Source organism: Venturia canescens, chromosome 6 (genome assembly GCF_019457755.1).
Source record: "Venturia canescens isolate UGA chromosome 6, ASM1945775v1, whole genome shotgun sequence".
NCBI lineage: Eukaryota > Metazoa > Arthropoda > Insecta > Hymenoptera > Ichneumonidae > Venturia > Venturia canescens.
Window position 1 is genome coordinate 18,242,250 of NC_057426.1, and position 19,207 is coordinate 18,261,456.

Genomic DNA, 19,207 nt, shown 5'->3' on the forward strand with positions numbered 1-19,207 from the left:
TTTCTTTATTCTCATAACGAGACAATTGCGAGTCATTTATTATTTTGAGCCAATTAAATTATTTCAAAAAGCGAAATCACTCACTAAAAATCATTATTTGAATTATATCGAGTCAAAAGAGTGAGATCAGCAAGAAATCCACTCGAACAATCAATTTGTATTGTATAGAGTCAAAAAGTGAGTCTCTAAGAATCATAGCTCAATTGTTTAATTCCTAATAGCGTTGGCAAAATAAATCAGAAATTAATTATTACGAGCGAGACTATTAGTGCGAGCGTAAATTCACTGTCGAGATTATTATTGTTATCATTGCGAAAAGTATTAGAAATTTGACATTAAATAATTGCGAAAATTGTCACAAAGAAAAATACCGGAAATAAAATTTTACATGCGATTAAAATAAAGCGAAAAAACTCGATTTCAAATAAAAAGCCTTTATTTTTGTAATTTAGTTCAAAACAATTTAAAATTGAATAAAGCATTTGTCATTTCAATTTAATTTCATTTTACTTTTGTTTTTCCTTCATGCCCGCTCTTCTTTAATATAGAATTGCTCGAATCCAGGCGTGACGGTGTGCACAAGCTCTAACGTACCGTTACAGTATATGAACGTTCGGAAACGACGTCACTCGATTGTAAGGCATGATCTCGAATCGCACGACAGAAAGCTGTTCAGTTCCAAATGTCAGTAAATCTAGTTAATTTTTATCGATTTACACAATAGTTTATTGGTGATCACCAATTTTCACGTTTATGATGGTTCGGAAACGACATCACTCGATTGTAAGGTGTGATCGCGATTCGCACATCGGAAAGCGATTCAGAACGAAATGTCTGTGAATCTGGTTAATTTGTGTCGATTCACATAAAAGTATATCGGTGATCTCCAATTTTCATGTTTATGAACGTTCGGAATCGACATCACTCGATTGTAATTTATGATCTCGAATCGAAATGTCATTGTATATTATTAATTTGTCATGAATTGAACAAAAATTTTATTGGTGATCACCAATCTTCATGTTTATGAACGTTCGGAAACGTTTTCATCGCTCGATTGTCAGTTCAGATCTCAAATGGCCCTTCGGATTGCGATACTAAATGTCTGTAAAATTAGTGATATGTGACGTTTATCGGTGAACGTTTCCAATCTTTCATAAACACGAAAATAGGTAATCAGCGATAATCTTTTGTGTTAATCGTTACAAATTAACAATTTTTTCCGACATTTCTATCAGAATCGCAATCCGAAATGCGATTCGAGACTGGAACTGACATTCGAACGATGTCGATTCTGAACGTTCACAAATATGAAAATTGGTGATCACAAATAAACTTTTGTGAGAATCGTTACAAATTATCAAGATTCACTGACAATTCGAACAGAATCGGTTTCCGACGTGCGATTCGAGATAAAAACTTACAATCGAGTGATGTCGTTTCCGAAAGTTCGTATACATGGAAAACGGTGATAACGATAAACTTTTTGTTCAAGTCATCACACATTAACAAGATTCTATGACATTTCGAACAGAATCGCTTTCTGACGTGCGATCGAGATCATAATTTACAATCGAGTCATGTCGTTTCCGAACGTGCATAAACATGAAAATTGGTGATCACCGATTCACTTTTGTGTGAATCGATAGAAATTAACAAGATTCACAGACATTTCGTTCTGAATCGCTTTCCGATGTGCGGATCGAGATCATAACTTACAATCCAGTGATGTCGTTTCCGAACCATCATAAACGTGAAAATTGGAGATCACCGATACAATTTTGTGTGAATCGATACAATTTATCAACATTCACTGATATTTCGAACAGAACAGCTTTCCGACGTGCGATCCGAGATCATAACTTACAATCGAGTGATGTCGTTTCCGAACCATCATAAACGTCAAAATTGGAGATCACCGATACACTTTTGTGTGAATCGATACAATTTAACAACATTCACTGACATTTCGAAAAGAGCAGCTTTCCGACGTGCGATTCGAGATCATAACTTACAATCGAGTGATGTCGTTTCCGAACGTTCATAAACGTGAAAATTGGAGATCACCGATGCACTTTTGTGTGAATCGATACAATTTAACAACATTCTCTAACATTTCGAAAAGAGCAGCTTTCCGACGCGTGCGATCCGAGATCATAACTTACAATCGAGTGATGTCGTTTACGAACCATCATAAACGTAAAAATTGGAGATCACCGATACACTTTTGTGTGAATCGATACAATTTAACGACATTCACTGAAATTTCGAAAAGAGCAGCTTTCCGAAGTGCGATTCGAGATCATAACTTACAATCGAGTGATGTCGTTTCCGAACGTTCATAAACGTGAAAATTGGAGATCACCGATACACTTTTGTGTGAATCGACACAAATTAACCAGATTCACTGACATTTCATTCTGAATCGCTTTCCGATGTGCGAATCGAGATCATACCTTACAATCGAGTGATGTCATTTCCGAACGTTCATAAACGTGAAACTTGGTGATCACCGATACACTTTTGTGAGAATCGCAACAAATCAAGAAGATTCACTGACATTTCGAACAGATCAGCTTTCCGACGTGCGATCCGAGATCATAAATTACAATCGAGTGATGTCGTTTCCGAACGTGCATAATCATGAAAATTGGTGATCACCGATTCACTTTTGTGTGAATCGATAGAAATTAACAAGATTCACCGACATTTCGTTCTGAATCGCTTTCCGATGTGCGAATCGAGATCATCACTTACAATCGAGTGATGTCGTTTCCGAACCATCATAAACGTGAAAATTGGAGATCACCGATACACTTTTGTGTGAATCGATACAATTTAACAACATTCTCTAACATTTCGAAAAGAGCAGCTTTCCGACGCGTGCGATGCGAGATCATAACTTACAATCGAGTGATGTCGTTTCCGAACGTTCATAAACGTGAAAATTGGAGATCACCGATACACTTTTGTGTGAATCGATACAATTTATCAACATTCACTGATATTTCGAACAGAACAGCTTTCCGACGTGCGATTTGAGATCATAACATACACAATCGAGTGATGTCGTTTCCGAACGTTCATAAACATGAAAATTTGTGATCACCGATACACTTTTGGGCGAATCGATACAAATAAACAAGGTTCACTGACATTTCGTTCTGAATCGCTTTCCGACGTGTAATGATCTCGAATCGCACGTCGGAAAGCGATGCTGGTCGAAATGTGAGTGAATGTTGTTAAATTGTATCGATTCACACAAAAGTGTATCAGTGATCACCAATTTTCATGTTTATGAATGTTCGGAAACGACATCACTCGATTGTAAGGTATGATCTCGAATCGCACGTCGGAAAGCTGTTCAGTTCGAAAAGTCAGTGAATCTTGTTAATTTTTATCGATTCACACAAAAGTGTATCGGTGATCACCAATGTTCATGCTTATGAACGTTCGGAAACGACATCACTCGATTGTAAGGTATGATCTCGAATCGCACGTCGGAAAGCTGTTCAGTTCGAAATGTCAGTGAATCTGTTTAATTTGTGTCGATTCACACAAAAGTGTATCGGTGATCACCAAGTTTCACGTTTATGAACGTTCGGAAATGACATCACTCGATTGTAAGGTATGATCTCGATTCGCACATCGGAAAGCGATTCAGAATGAAATGTCAGTGAATCTGGTTAATTTGTGTCGATTCACACAAAAGTGTATCGGTGATCTCCAATTTTTACGTTTATGATGGTTCGTAAACGACATCACTCGATTGTAAGTTATGATCTCGGATCGCACGCGTCGGAAAGCTGCTCTTTTCGAAATGTTAGAGAATGTTGTTAAATTGTATCGATTCACACAAAAGTGCATCGGTGATCTCCAATTTTCACGTTTATGAACGTTCGGAAACGACATCACTCGATTGTAAGTTATGATCTCGAATCGCACGTCGGAAAGCTGCTCTTTTCGAAATGTCAGTGAATGTTGTTAAATTGTATCGATTCACACAAAAGTGTATCGGTGATCTCCAATTTTGACGTTTATGATGGTTCGGAAACGACATCACTCGATTGTAAGTTATGATCTCGGATCGCACGTCGGAAAGCTGTTCTGTTCGAAATATCAGTGAATGTTGATAAATTGTATCGATTCACACAAAATTGTATCGGTGATCTCCAATTTTCACGTTTATGATGGTTCGGAAACGACATCACTGGATTGTAAGTTATGATCTCGATCCGCACATCGGAAAGCGATTCAGAACGAAATGTCTGTGAATCTTGTTAATTTCTATCGATTCACACAAAAGTGAATCGGTGATCACCAATTTTCATGTTTATGATGGTTCGGAAACGACATCACTCGATTGTAATATTTGATCTCGATTTGCACATCGGAAAGCGATTCAGAACGAAATGTCAGTGAATCTTGTCAATTTGTGTCGATTCACACAAAAGTGTGTCGGTGATCACCAATTTTCATGTTTATGAACGTTAGGAAACGACATCACTCGATTGTAAGGTATGATCTCGAATCGCACGTCGGAAAGCTGTTCAGTTCGAAATGTCAGTGAATCTTGTTAATTTTTATCGATTCACACAAAAGTGTATCCGTGATCACCAATTTTCACGTTTATGATGGTTCGGAAACGACATCACTCGATTGTAATATTTGATCTCGATTTGCACATCGGAAAGCGATTCAGAACGAAATGTCAGTGAATCTTGTTAATTTGTGTCGATTCACACAAAAGTGTATCGGTGATCACCAATTTTCATGTTTATGATTTGACGAATTTAGATGATTTTAAGTTAAATGAGCTACGCTGTTAAGAGTGACACTATAAACTTGCCCAAAAGTTGAGAAATGGGGACGTATAAAAATTTTGTCCAAAATTTAAAATTTCGATTTTATTGGAAAGTTTTATTTAAAACGTTTGGAAATTAATTGTATTTTGTAAATAATGGTATAGTAACGTTTGTTATTTGGAAATCTGCAAGTAGGGGGAGTTTTGAAAAATTTGTCCAATTACGAAAATTGTATTTTATTGAAAAATATTAATGAAAAGTTTTGAAATTGTTTGTACTTCGAATGTAATGGCTTGATTGCGTTTGTTATATGAAAATTGAGAACAGGAAAATTTTCGAAAAATTTGTCCAATTCCAAAAAATTATTGAAAATGGCAAAATTAAATATTCAAACGATTGGAAACGGACTGTTCTCTGCTGTTCTTAATTCGGTGTAGTTTGTTATTTGAGTTGAACTCCGAAAAATTCAAATAAAATTTTAAAGTCGAGAAATTTGTCCAATTTTTCAAATATGATTTATTTCGAAAATCCCGAGTGTAGACGTTTGGGACTTAATATTTTCCGAATATTTATACTCCTTGAAGTTAAAAATTGATTGTTAGCGTATAGAAGAGATGATATTTTGAAATTGCAAAATTTGTCCAATTTTACAAAATTTTTATATTACGGAAATGTTGCGTTAAATCGTTTGGAATATGATTTTTCTCCGTTTATTTATGTTCGGTACGGTTTGTTACTGAGATTTGGTAGGTAGAAATTCAAAAAATATTGATGAAGGAAAATTTGTCCAATTTTTAAATTGACGAGAAATGCTTTGGTATTCGAGTAACGAAGTCGATAATGGTGTTATACGAATAAATTTGAGAAATAATCAAATTTAGCGATCGATAATTTGATTTTAATTTGAAATTCGACAGAATAGTGACGATATTCTCTGAAATTTGAATGAATTTATCACAATTGAGGTTACGAGTTTCCTCGCTTTACTCGATTGCGAAAATTAACCAATGATAATTACAAAAAAAAATAAAAGAAAGGCCACCAGTACTTCATTTCACGACGGTATCCCACCGCTGCCACCAAAAAATATATAAACCTGTTACGTCGTGTGGTTTAATGCCCGGATTTTTAGAGAGAGACAAATTATCTAACGAAATACTGACAATACGATTCACGGCTACGGACGGTAGAAGAGAAACTTTTTAGAGCAGCCCGCTTGGTACGACAGAGATTTACCCTGGTCGCGGTTGGTTAATTTACCGACTGCTGGAAATGTGGAACTCTACTTGACCGATTGAATTGACACAGACTGAATTACCGTCAGCAGTATGCTCGATAGTCGGTAACCGGAAGAATTTATTTGTCCAGAAAAAATGATACACGGGGTACGACGCGTAGACTTATTTTAGATCTCGTATTTGAGAAGGTGAGATTTTCCCCCTCAGGACCGAAACCTATGCTTGTGAAATATTTACCGGATGCCCTTTTCAGAATAAAAATAAAATAAAACTCACTTACCGTTTAGTTATTCTTCGACGGATGAGTTAATCGATTGTTATTACTTCGATGTCGATTGGTGTTGATGGTCGGGAAACGGTCGGTGCCTCCGAGATGTTTCCACAATCGGGATGGTATTCTTCTCGTTGAGTGAAGATCGATGAACCGACCAAACGTCCCAATGAGTATGGCGAATTAGCGTCGATAATGAAGATGCTCTTCCGAACGATAACGTCGGAAACGACGCGAATTTTACTCGGGCCCGATTTTGACACCAAATTATAGATAATATCGTTCAGATATTCGACACCGGAGTTTTCAGATACCTGTGAGTGTTGAGTGGCTTTGCACAACGTTTTCACCCACGACTTATTATTACAGCGGTTTAGAGCGGGTCTATTACAGGCACGTGCGATGGCCCGGCGGATTTGAAATTTAACGCCTCCTCGACGTCTAGGCATAATAAGAGAATTTCATAATTAAATTTATATTTCGATAATTAATTCAAGTTGTTTAAAGGATAGAAAAGAGAAAGAAATCTCGTTGGCGTGCCAAATTCTCCAGCACAGAACAATGAGAAAGAGAGAGAGAGATAGAAATCTCGTTGGCGTGCCAAATTCTCCAGCACAGAACAATGAGAAAGAGAGAGAGAGATAGAAATATGTATCGGCGTGCCAAATTCTCCAGCACCGAACGATACAAATGAAGGAATTTAAAATACGATCTAACGTGCCTGAGTCTAGCACAAAAAGAATCGTATGCAAAAACTTGAATTAATTATTCAACTGAGAGATTGAATAAAAGAAAGATGCCAGATTATAAAGGAAATAAATCCGCAGGTTTATCGCTGAATTAAGGCACGAAAATGAAATTAAATAATGCCACGTTTCTAAGAATTTACGGTGTTAGATAAAAGAGAGAATGAAATTAATAAATTCGTTCAGTAATGAACACGAGTTTTTGTAAAACATGAAATTGAGACTCTAGTTAATCTTGATGAAAATAACTCGTGAAAATTTATAATTCGAGAAAAATAATTAGACTCGATTTTATCGAATTAAGAAATATTAATTCTCGAGGAAAAGAATGGAAAAATCACTCGAAGAAAATTGATGATAATAATTCGCGAGTTTCGGTGAAAATTACTCAACGGAAATAAATTGTTAATTAATCGCGAGATTCGGTGGAAATTACTCAACGGAAATAAATTGTTAATTAATCGCGAGATTCGGTGGAAATTACTCAACGGAAATAAATTGTTAATTAATCGCGAGATTCGGTGGAAATTACTCAACGGAAATAAATTGTTAATTAATCGCGAGATTCGGTGGAAATTACTCAACGAGGGTTTAAGGATGATTTGAATAATTATTTTAAACACTTTTCACCCTTTTTACACATATGTATTGTTACAAACTTTTAAGTTGCGATGTCACAAAATTAAAATAAACTTGTACGATTAACTTGTACGAAAAAGAACTTTGAAAACTTATTAAAAACTTTTCGATTTTCAGCTGCTCTGCGGGAGTATCCGTGCTCGCTCTCGGCCGGAGTTCGACTGGCTAGCTGTGGAGAGATTCGAGAACTTTAAAAACTTATTAAAAACTATTCGATTTTCAGCTGCTCCGCGGGAGTATCCGTGCTCGCTCTCGGCCGGAGTTCGACTGGCTAGCTGTGGAGAGATTCGAGAACTGGTGAGTGCGGCGCGCCTGCGCTCTTAAATAGCAGCGTCCCGTTGGAGTATCGGTGAGGCCGGGCGTTTCGGTGTTGGTTGGCGCACACAAATAAAGTGAGTATCCGTGACTCTTATATACTGTTTCTATATACTTTATAAATTCGTTTAACTCGTAATTATTGATTATTTAAAACCAGTTTAATTAATCATTAATTTTACATTTATTTTGAGCTTAATTTTAAGGTAAGTACATTTTCGTTATATTTTATTTATCAATAATTAATTAACTTCAGTTAAATAATTATTGATTTTTCATTCTTATTTACTATTCATTGTAAGATTATTATCTCATTGTTGTTTCTAGGTTTTCTCTGGATACAACGGGTGTGTAAGTATATTTAATTTCTTCTTATAACAATTAATTGGTTGTTTATTAATTGATTACGAATCGATGTTTATTTTATTGATTGATTGCCATTTTCCATTTTCAGGTTCTTCTGGATTCGACGGTGATAACATTTCGAGTTTGGTAAGTACAATTATTGCTTATTTAATTAATTATTTCGTTATTTTATAAATATTATTTTGCTCGCAGGATCTCTACGGGTGTTTACAACGATTTGGACGGAGCGCAGCGAAGTTTCATCGGTAAGTGTACGTTTTCTACATACTTTCTTTTATTGTTTAACATTTAACAATTTATTTTTCTGTGCGTTTTTCAGGAAGTTTTGTACAGCGTTTTGACGAGGACTGTCACATCTGGCACGTGCGTGACTTCGCCTAAGAGACTCTTGAGAAGTTTTTCTAGAGTCCTTTCTTTTCGCTGGGAAAAACCCTCGAAAAAATTGGAAAGAAAGGGTCATAAAAAAGGACTCGAGTGAAGGGTCAGGGTTGACGAGTGTCGACGTATGAATTTTGGTAAGTTTGGAAAGAAGAATTATTTAGTTTTGTTTGTGCGTGAATTCGCGTAATTAATTCTTTTGATAGGCTGTACTGTCGCGCTACGCCGGATGAAGATATCGGGTTTCACCTCGCGGATTTTCTGATGACAATAATCAATACGAGATTTATCCTCTGCGAGTGGGTGAATTATTATTATTTTATTTGTATAAAAATATGCTTTCGGACCGGAAATGCATTTGCAGTTTTTGTAAATAAGTGTTCCAGAGATTCACCTATGTGAATTTATTTCGTAGCCTAAGCATTATATAAGAAGCGTTTTAGTGAGTCTATGTACATACATGTCCATACGTATCTATATATACTTTAACTTATGTATAAACCTTATATACTCATATACCTCGATAGAAATAGCGAAATAAGCGTTTCTGTTCCCCATATACATATATTTGTGTTTCTTGATTGAAAATAAAGATAATTTGTTTGTAACGAAATTTGTTTATTTATTAACAATTATTGTTTATATGCTTAAAAATGTGTCAATCGCTTTTGAACTGTGTCCTATGTCGCCTTGCTATGAAATCCCATTGATTTCCTGAGGTTTTGATGTGTTTTGGGTGATCCGCGGTTTTCCGCGGTTTTTCGCGGTTAACCCGCGAATTGATATATCAGCGAAATATTTGTGTAAAGTGGTCGAGTTTGTAATCTTTTTAAAGGGCATTGAATTCCCTATCGTTTGAGAGTAACAGAGATAATTTATCCACATAATTGTTAATTAATGAAATTAAATATTGTTAAATTTTTATGTTTCGGAAAAGTTGTAAAAACCACTCAAGTTACTTATTATGGTCTTTGCTACTGATTCTGATAGTTTGGAACTTGATTTTCGACGTTTTTGGGCGATTTGCGGTAATTCCCGGTTTTTCGCGGTTTTTCCGCGAATTGATAACTCACAGAAGAATCGTTGCAAAATGGTCGTGCGAGTATTCATTTGAAAGGGATTTTGATCTAGAACACGCTCGTAGCGTTAAAATTTAGATAACTGTAAAATTGTTAGTTAATGAAATTTGAAATTGTTAACTTTTGATATTTGGTAAAAATGATTAAAAGGTACCCGTGTGAGGTATCAAAATAAAGCTCTTTTCATAAGAAACACGTTCCAATTGTTAAAAATGCTCTAAGTCGATTATTGTTAGTTAATGAAAATTGAAATTTCGAGAGCGCTGAGTGATGACTCATCGGGCGCTCGGGCTCACGTGCGATTCGAGATCATTACACGTCGGAAAGCGATTCAGAACGAAATGCCAGTGAATGTTGTTAAATTGTATCGATTCACACAAAAGTGTATCAGTGATCACCAATTTTCATGTTTATGAACGTTCGGAAACGACATCACTCGATTGTGTATGTTATGATCTCAAATCGCACGTCGGAAAGCTGTTCTGTTCGAATCTGTTAAATTGTATCGATTCACACAAAATTGTATCGGTGATCACCAATTTTCACGTTTATGAACGTTCGGAAATGACATAACTCGATTGTAACTTATGATCTCGGATCGCACGTCGGAAAGCTGTTCTGTTCGAAATGTGAGTGAATCTTCTTGATTTGTTGCGATTCTCACAAAAGTGTATCGGTGATCACCAAGTTTCACGTTTATGAACGTTCGGAAATGACATCACTCGATTGTAATGTATGATCTCGATTCGCACAGCGGAAAGCGATTCAGAACGAAATGTCAGTGAATCTGGTTAATTTGTGTCGATTCACACAAAAGTGTAACGGTGAACACCAATTTTCATATTTATGAACGTTCGGAAACGACATCACTCGATTGTAGGGTATGACCTCGAATCGCACGACAGAAAGCTGTTCAGTTCGAAATGTCAGTAAATCTTGTTAATTTTTATCGATTTACACAAAAGTTTATCGGTGATCACCAATTTTCACGTTTATGATGGTTCGGAAACGACATCACTCGATTGTAACGTGTGATCGCGATTCGCACATCGGAAAGCGATTCAGAACGAAATGTCTGTGAATCTGGTTAATTTGTATCGATTCACACAAAAGTATATCGGTGATCTCCAATTTTCACGTTTATGAACGTTCGGAAACGACATCACTCGATTGTAATGTATGAACTCGATTTGCACATCGGAAAGCGATTCAGAACGAAATGTCAGTGAATCTTGTTAATTTGTGTCGATTCACACAAAAGTGTATCGGTGATCACCAATTTTCATGTTTATGAACGTTCGGAAACGGCATCACTCGATTGTAAGGTATGATCTCGATTTACACATCGGAAAGCGATTCAGAACGAAATGTCAGTGAATCTTGTTAATTTCTATCGATTCATACAAAAGTGTATCGGTGAACACCAATTTTCATGTATATGAACGTTCGGAAACGACGTCACTCGATTGTAAGGCATGATCTCGAATCGCACGACAGAAAGCTGTTCAGTTCCAAATGTCAGTAAATCTAGTTAATTTTTATCGATTTACACAATAGTTTATTGGTGATCACCAATTTTCACGTTTATGATGGTTCGGAAACGACATCACTCGATTGTAAGGTGTGATCGCGATTCGCACATCGGAAAGCGATTCAGAACGAAATGTCTGTGAATCTGGTTAATTTGTGTCGATTCACATAAAAGTATATCGGTGATCTCCAATTTTCATGTTTATGAACGTTCGGAATCGACATCACTCGATTGTAATTTATGATCTCGAATCGAAATGTCATTGAATATTATTAATTTGTCATGAATTGAACAAAAATTTTATTGGTGATCACCAATCTTCATGTTTATGAACGTTCGGAAACGTTTTCATCGCTCGATTGTCAGTTCAGATCTCAAATGGCCCTTCGGATTGCGATACTAAATGTCTGTAAAATTAGTGATATGTGACGTTTATCGGTGAACGTTTCCAATCTTTCATAAACACGAAAATAGGTAATCAGCGATAATCTTTTGTGTTAATCGTTACAAATTAACAATTTTTTCCGACATTTCTATCAGAATCGCAATCCGAAATGCGATTCGAGACTGGAACTGACATTCGAACGATGTCGATTCTGAACGTTCACAAATATGAAAATTGGTGATCACAAATAAACTTTTGTGAGAATCGTTACAAATTATCAAGATTCACTGACAATTCGAACAGAATCGGTTTCCGACGTGCGATTCGAGATAAAAACTTACAATCGAGTGATGTCGTTTCCGAAAGTTCGTATACATGGAAAACGGTGATAACGATAAACTTTTTGTTCAAGTCATCACACATTAACAAGATTCTATGACATTTCGAACAGAATCGCTTTCTGACGTGCGATCGAGATCATAATTTACAATCGAGTCATGTCGTTTCCGAACGTGCATAAACATGAAAATTGGTGATCACCGATTCACTTTTGTGTGAATCGATAGAAATTAACAAGATTCACAGACATTTCGTTCTGAATCGCTTTCCGATGTGCGGATCGAGATCATAACTTACAATCCAGTGATGTCGTTTCCGAACCATCATAAACGTGAAAATTGGAGATCACCGATACAATTTTGTGTGAATCGATACAATTTATCAACATTCACTGATATTTCGAACAGAACAGCTTTCCGACGTGCGATCCGAGATCATAACTTACAATCGAGTGATGTCGTTTCCGAACCATCATAAACGTCAAAATTGGAGATCACCGATACACTTTTGTGTGAATCGATACAATTTAACAACATTCACTGACATTTCGAAAAGAGCAGCTTTCCGACGTGCGATTCGAGATCATAACTTACAATCGAGTGATGTCGTTTCCGAACGTTCATAAACGTGAAAATTGGAGATCACCGATGCACTTTTGTGTGAATCGATACAATTTAACAACATTCTCTAACATTTCGAAAAGAGCAGCTTTCCGACGCGTGCGATCCGAGATCATAACTTACAATCGAGTGATGTCGTTTACGAACCATCATAAACGTAAAAATTGGAGATCACCGATACACTTTTGTGTGAATCGATACAATTTAACGACATTCACTGAAATTTCGAAAAGAGCAGCTTTCCGAAGTGCGATTCGAGATCATAACTTACAATCGAGTGATGTCGTTTCCGAACGTTCATAAACGTGAAAATTGGAGATCACCGATACACTTTTGTGTGAATCGACACAAATTAACCAGATTCACTGACATTTCATTCTGAATCGCTTTCCGATGTGCGAATCGAGATCATACCTTACAATCGAGTGATGTCATTTCCGAACGTTCATAAACGTGAAACTTGGTGATCACCGATACACTTTTGTGAGAATCGCAACAAATCAAGAAGATTCACTGACATTTCGAACAGAACAGCTTTCCGACGTGCGATCCGAGATCATAAATTACAATCGAGTGATGTCGTTTCCGAACGTGCATAATCATGAAAATTGGTGATCACCGATTCACTTTTGTGTGAATCGATAGAAATTAACAAGATTCACCGACATTTCGTTCTGAATCGCTTTCCGATGTGCGAATCGAGATCATCACTTACAATCGAGTGATGTCGTTTCCGAACCATCATAAACGTGAAAATTGGAGATCACCGATACACTTTTGTGTGAATCGATACAATTTAACAACATTCTCTAACATTTCGAAAAGAGCAGCTTTCCGACGCGTGCGATCCGAGATCATAACTTACAATCGAGTGATGTCGTTTCCGAACGTTCATAAACGTGAAAATTGGAGATCACCGATACACTTTTGTGTGAATCGATACAATTTATCAACATTCACTGATATTTCGAACAGAACAGCTTTCCGACGTGCGATTTGAGATCATAACATACACAATCGAGTGATGTCGTTTCCGAACGTTCATAAACATGAAAATTTGTGATCACCGATACACTTTTGGGCGAATCGATACAAATAAACAAGGTTCACTGACATTTCGTTCTGAATCGCTTTCCGACGTGTAATGATCTCGAATCGCACGTCGGAAAGCGATGCTGGTCGAAATGTCAGTGAATGTTGTTAAATTGTATCGATTCACACAAAAGTGTATCAGTGATCACCAATTTTCATGTTTATGAACGTTCGGAAACGACATCACTCGATTGTAAGGTATGATCTCGAATCGCACGTCGGAAAGCTGTTCAGTTCGAAAAGTCAGTGAATCTTGTTAATTTTTATCGATTCACACAAAAGTGTATCGGTGATCACCAATGTTCATGCTTATGAACGTTCGGAAACGACATCACTCGATTGTAAGGTATGATCTCGAATCGCACGTCGGAAAGCTGTTCAGTTCGAAATGTCAGTGAATCTGTTTAATTTGTGTCGATTCACACAAAAGTGTATCGGTGATCACCAAGTTTCACGTTTATGAACGTTCGGAAATGACATCACTCGATTGTAAGGTATGATCTCGATTCGCACATCGGAAAGCGATTCAGAATGAAATGTCAGTGAATCTGGTTAATTTGTGTCGATTCACACAAAAGTGTATCGGTGATCTCCAATTTTCACGTTTATGAACGTTCGGAAACGACATCACTCGATTGTAAGTTATGATCTCGAATCGCACTTCGGAAAGCTGCTCTTTTCGAAATTTCAGTGAATGTCGTTAAATTGTATCGATTCACACAAAAGTGTATCGGTGATCTCCAATTTTTACGTTTATGATGGTTCGTAAACGACATCACTCGATTGTAAGTTATGATCTCGGATCGCACGCGTCGGAAAGCTGCTCTTTTCGAAATGTTAGAGAATGTTGTTAAATTGTATCGATTCACACAAAAGTGCATCGGTGATCTCCAATTTTCACGTTTATGAACGTTCGGAAACGACATCACTCGATTGTAAGTTATGATCTCGAATCGCACGTCGGAAAGCTGCTCTTTTCGAAATGTCAGTGAATGTTGTTAAATTGTATCGATTCACACAAAAGTGTATCGGTGATCTCCAATTTTGACGTTTATGATGGTTCGGAAACGACATCACTCGATTGTAAGTTATGATCTCGGATCGCACGTCGGAAAGCTGTTCTGTTCGAAATATCAGTGAATGTTGATAAATTGTATCGATTCACACAAAATTGTATCGGTGATCTCCAATTTTCACGTTTATGATGGTTCGGAAACGACATCACTGGATTGTAAGTTATGATCTCGATCCGCACATCGGAAAGCGATTCAGAACGAAATGTCTGTGAATCTTGTTAATTTCTATCGATTCACACAAAAGTGAATCGGTGATCACCAATTTTCATGTTTATGATGGTTCGGAAACGACATCACTCGATTGTAATATTTGATCTCGATTTGCACATCGGAATGCGATTCAGAACGAAATGTCAGTGAATCTTGTCAATTTGTGTCGATTCACACAAAAGTGTATCGGTGATCACCAATTTTCATGTTTATGAACGTTAGGAAACGACATCACTCGATTGTAAGGTATGATCTCGAATCGCACGTCGGAAAGCTGTTCAGTTCGAAATGTCAGTGAATCTTGTTAATTTTTATCGATTCACACAAAAGTGTATCTGTGATCACCAATTTTCACGTTTATGATGGTTCGGAAACGACATCACTCGATTGTAATATTTGATCTCGATTTGCACATCGGAAAGCGATTCAGAACGAAATGTCAGTGAATCTTGTTAATTTGTGTCGATTCACACAAAAGTGTATCGGTGATCACCAATTTTCATGTTTATGATGGTTCGGAAACGACATCACTCGATTGTAATATTTGATCTCGATTTGCACATCGGAAAGCGATTCAGTTCGAAATGTCAGTGAATCTTGTTAATTTGTGTCGATTCACACAAAAGTGTATCGGTGATCACCAATTTTCATGTTTATGATGGTTCGGAAACGACATCACTCGATTGTAAGGTGTGATCGCGATTCGCACATCGGAAAGCGATTCAGAACGAAATGTCAGTGAATCTTGTTAATTTGTGTCGATTCACACAAAAGTGTATCGGTGATCACCAATTTTCATGTTTATGATGGTTCGGAAACGACATCACTCGATTGTAAGGTGTGATCGCGATTCGCACATCGGAAAGCGATTCAGAACGAAATGTCTGTGAATCTGGTTAATTTGTGTCGATTCACACAAAAGAATATCGGTGATCTGCAATTTTCACGTTTATGAACGTTCGGAAACGACATCACTCGATTGTAATGTATGATCGCGATTCGCACATCGGAAAGCGATTCAGAACGAAATGTCAGTGAATCTTGTTAATTTGTGTCGATTCACACAAAAGTGTATCGGTGATCACCAATTTTCATGTTTATGAACGTTAGGAAACGACATCACTCGATTGTAAGGTATGATCTCGAATCGCACGTCGGAAAGCTGTTCAGTTCGAAATGTCAGTGAATCTTGTTAATTTTTATCGATTCACACAAAAGTGTATCGGTGATCACCAATTTTCACGTTTATGATGGTTCGGAAACGACATCACTCGATTGTAATGTTTGATCTCGATTTGCACATCGGAAAGCGATTCAGAACGAAATGTCAGTGAATCTTGTTAATTTGTGTCGATTCACACAAAAGTGTATCGGTGATCACCAATTTTCATGTTTATGATGGTTCGGAAACGACATCACTCGATTGTAAGGTGTGATCGCGATTCGCACATCGGAAAGCGATTCAGAACGAAATGTCTGTGAATCTGGTTAATTTGTGTCGATTCACACAAAAGTATATCGGTGATCTCCAATTTTCACGTTTATGAACGTTCGGAAACGACATCACTCGATTGTAATGTATGAACTCGAATCGCACGTCGGAAAGCTGTTCAGTTCGAAATGTCAGTGAATCTTGTTAATTTTTATCGATTCACACAAAAGTGTATCGGTGATCACCAATTTTCACGTTTATGATGGTTCGGAAACGACATCACTCGATTGTAATGTTTGATCTCGATTTGCACATCGGAAAGCGATTCAGAACGAAATGTCAGTGAATCTTGTTAATTTGTGTCGATTCACACAAAAGTGTATCGGTGATCACCAATTTTCATGTTTATGATGGTTCGGAAACGACATCACTCGATTGTAAGGTGTGATCGCGATTCGCACATCGGAAAGCGATTCAGAACGAAATGTCTGTGAATCTGGTTAATTTGTGTCGATTCACACAAAAGTATATCGGTGATCTCCAATTTTCACGTTTATGAACGTTCGGAAACGACATCACTCGATTGTAATGTATGAACTCGATTTGCACATCGGAAAGCGATTCAGAACGAAATGTCAGTGAATCTTGTTATTTTGTGTCGATTCACACAAAAGTGTATCGGTGATCACCAATTTTCATGTTTATGAACGTTCGGAAACGGCATCACTCGATTGTAATTTATGATCTCGAATCGAAATGTCATTGAATATTGTTAATTTGTCATGAATTGAACAAAAATTTTATTGGTGATTACCAATCTTCATGTTTATGAACGTTCGGAAACGTTTTCATCGCTCGATTGTCAGTTCAGATCTCAAATGGCCCTTCGGATTACGATACTAAATGTCTGTAAAATTAGTGATATGTGACGTTTATCGGTGAACGTTTCCAATCTTTCATAAACACGAAAATAGGTAATCAGCGATAATCTTTTGTGTTAATCGTTACAAATTAACAATTTTTTCCGACATTTCTATCAGAATCGCAATCCGAAATGCGATTCGAGACCGGAACTGACATTTGAACGATGTCGTTTCTGAACGTTCACAAATATGAAAATTGGTGATCACAAATAAACTTTTGTGAGAATTGTTACAAATTATCAAGAATCACTGACAATTCGAACAGAATCGGTTTCCGATGTGCGAATCGCGATCACACCTTACAATCGAGTGATGTCGTTTCCGAACCATCAAAAACGTGAAAATTTGATGATCACCGATACACTTTTGTGTGAATCGATAAAAATTAACGAGATTCACTGACATTTCGAACTGAACAGCTTTCCGACGTCCGATTCGTGATCATAACTTACAATCGAGTGATGTCGTTTCCGAACGTTCATAAACGTGAAAATTGGAGATCACCGATACAATTTTGTGTGAATCGATACAATTTAACACATTCGAACACAACAGCTTTTCGACGTGCGATCCGAGATCATAACTTACAATCGAGTGATGTCGTTTCCGAACGTGCATAATCATGAAAATTGGTGATCACGGATTCACTTTTGTGTGAATCGATAGAAATTAACAAGATTCACCGACATTTCGTTCTGAATCGCTTTCCGATGTGCGAATCGAGATCATCACTTACAATCGAGTGATGTCGTTTCCGAACCATCATAAACGTGAAAATTGGAGATCACCGATACACTTTTGTATGAATCGATACAATTTAACAACATTCTCTAACATTTCGAAAAGAGCAGCTTTCCGACGCGTGCGATCCGAGATCATAACTTACAATCGAGTGATGTCGTTTCCGAACGTTCATAAACGTGAAAATTGGAGATCACCGATATACATTTGTGTGAATCGACACAAATTAACCAGATTCACTGACATTTCGTTCTGAATCGCTTTCCGATGTGCGAATCGCGATCACTCCATACAATCGAGTGATGTCGTTTCCGAACCATCAAAAACGTGAAAATTGGTGATCACCGATACACTTTTGTGTAAATCGATAAAAATTAACAAGATTCACTGACTTTTCGTTCTGAATCGCTTTCCGATGTGCGAATCGCGATCACTCCATACAATCGAGTGATGTCGTTTCCGAACCATCATAAACGTGAAAATTGGTGATCACAGATACACTTTTGTGTGAATCGATAAAAATTAACAAGATTCACTGACATTTCGAACTGAACAGCTTTCCGACGTGCGATTCGAGATCATACCTTACAATCGAGTGATGTCGTTTCCGAACGTTCATAAGCATGAACATTGGTGATCACCGATACACTTTTGTGTGAATCGACACAAATTGACAAGATTCACTGACATTTCGTTCTGAATCGCTTTCCGATGTGCGAATCGAAATCATACATTACAATCGAGTGATGTCGTTTCCGAACGTTCATAAACGTGAAAATTGCAGATCACCGATACACTTTTGTGTGAATCGACACAAATTAAACAGATTCACTGACATTTCGAACTGAACAGCTTTCCGACGTGCGATTCGAGATCATACCTTACAATCGAGTGATGTCGTTTCCGAACGTTCATAAACATGAAAATTGGTGATCACTGATACACTTTTGTGTGAATCGATACAATTTAACAACATTCACTGACATTTCGACCAGCATCGTTTTCCGACGTGCGATTCGAG